The sequence below is a fragment of the Scyliorhinus torazame genome, chromosome 24 (genome assembly GCF_047496885.1).
Source record: "Scyliorhinus torazame isolate Kashiwa2021f chromosome 24, sScyTor2.1, whole genome shotgun sequence".
NCBI classification, from domain to species: Eukaryota; Metazoa; Chordata; class Chondrichthyes; order Carcharhiniformes; family Scyliorhinidae; genus Scyliorhinus; species Scyliorhinus torazame.
The window spans coordinates 45,936,489-45,938,640 of NC_092730.1; the positions used below are offsets into that span (position 1 = coordinate 45,936,489).

The 2,152-nt window shown below is 44.1% G+C and overlaps 1 non-coding gene across 1 annotated transcript; it reads left to right on the forward strand.

Annotated features, from left to right (window-relative positions):
• The first annotated feature begins 1,584 nt into the window (after nucleotides 1-1,584).
• On the forward strand, nucleotides 1,585-1,675 carry trnap-agg (transfer RNA proline (anticodon AGG)). Its single transcript is given in 2 exon segments — nucleotides 1,585-1,620; nucleotides 1,640-1,675. It is a non-coding gene; the product is annotated as a tRNA-Pro (tRNA).
• The last annotated feature ends 477 nt before the right edge of the window (nucleotides 1,676-2,152 follow it).

The following is a 2,152-nucleotide window of genomic DNA, read 5'->3' on the forward strand; positions in this document are numbered from 1 at the left end:
CAACCGGGACCTTGGATTCATGTCGCATTTCATTTATCCCCCACCATCTGGCCTGGGCTTGCGAAATCCTACGAACTGTCCTGGTGTGAGCCAATTCACACCCCTTTAACGGGGGGGGGTACTCCTATCTGGTTTAGCACAGGGCTAAATCGCTGGCTTTAAAAGCCGACCAAGTCAGATCAGAAGCACGGTTCAATTCTCGTACCAGCCTCCCCTAACAGGCGACGGAATGTGGCTTTTCACGGTAACTTAATTTGAAACCTACTTGTGACAATAAGCGATTTTCATTTCATCTCTGGACTGTAAAGACTTAATTACCTGCAAATGCTGGCATTCAAAGCATTGTCTTGCATTTTTGACTTTGCCTATATATATATGTTTCCGGAACATACCTCTTCATTCACCTGAGGAACGAGCAGTGCTCCGAAAGCTAGCGTTTGAAACACACCTGTTGGACTTTAACCTGGTGTTGTAAGACTTGTTACTGGGCACAGCAGGGACTGACAGATAAAGATTCATTCACCACCCAAATGTCTTTCTGCACCTCCACCAACACACGCGCATGCCCACTGCCACTGAAAGTTTTGTCATGATTCTGATATGCAGACGTTTTTACGGAAACTAGCAAACAACATAATGATTTTGTCCACTCAATAACAATATCAGAGATTGATCATTACAGATTTAGTTCAACCTTCACAGAGATTTTCAGAGTATGAAAGATATTGAATGAATGACAGACTCTCATACAGTCCCAGAGACTCTCGCAAAGCGATTTAACTGAATCCCAAAGACAGATTGTTGCAGAAGATATGTAACAAGCCGAAGAATGATTAGTATATTACAAATATGGAATGAATCTGACTCTGCCCTATAGTGTCAGAGACTGAAAGATGCAGCAATTGTATTTCAAAATTGATCGCACTTAGCAGGGTGGTAGTGTCAAATAACCGGATGGTGCGAATTCTCAATGTGCAAATGGGACCTTGTCGCCACAAGGACTGTGTAATGGTCACTCTGAACTTCAAGACTATGGGAGACAGAGCTCCACAGACTGACTCCTACTTTCCACAGACCACCACTGACTGAATCATGGTGAATACCAAGAGCTGAATTATGTTGTCAACACTCACATAGAAATGGCACACAGAATAAAATGGCGGGATCGTGGAAAATGTGGACCGTTTTCCATGACCGGAAGCCACCACTGGAAAAAGGCAGATCCATCAGACAGGATTCGCCCTCACCTCCAATGTGTCAGCTCAGCCTTCAGCAGATTGAGAAGGAGAATACTTGAAGAGCAGCTTCATGACAGAATCGTTCGGAGTGACCATTGCACAGTGCTTACTCAGCAACGGCAAAGACTGGTCCCGTATGTGTTTTATTCTGTTTTCAGTGGAGGCCAACAAACCAAAAACACTCCAATTTACTCAATGATCCCAGTATGAAAAGCAAGGGACAAAAAATGTTTCTTTTGATTTTATTTCAACAACGAAACCAAATTGAAAAGGAATTAAAAAGCGCATTGAGCTGATACAATAGGCTTCGAGAAGCAATGGTTTGAGTGATGGCTGCTTGTCGGTTGGCTCGTTGGTCTAGGGGTATGATTCTCGCTTAGGGACTTCCGTTAACAGTAAAATGCGAGAGGTCCCGGGTTCAAATCCCGGATGAGCCCTGTTTATGTTTAATCAGTACGATCCATGTGGTGTCATTGACTGAATTCGGGAGCAGGTTTGAGCTCCAGAGAATGTGTCAGTGCAGAACAAGTGAAGAAACGAACGCGACATTTCAAGACCGTTTCACCATGGTGTAGGACTCTGAATTTTTCCTCAGATATCAAGTAAAACAAACGAACGCTTGTGCATCCAGGCAGTTGGCTGAATGCAATGTTTGTATGTAACCCCGATAAACCTTCGATTTATTTGCTGAATCTCCGCCTTTAAAATAATCAATGTCCCGCTTCCGCCGCCTTCTGAGGCAGAGTTCCAAAGTCGCACAACTCTCTGGGAGTGAGAAATTTCCACATCTCCATCCGAAAAGGACGACATCCTTGTTTTTAACTGCCCAGTAGTTGTGGTCTCACCCACAAGCAGCGACATCCTTTCCACGTCCACCTTGCCAAGACCATTCAAAATCTGATGTACTTCAATCA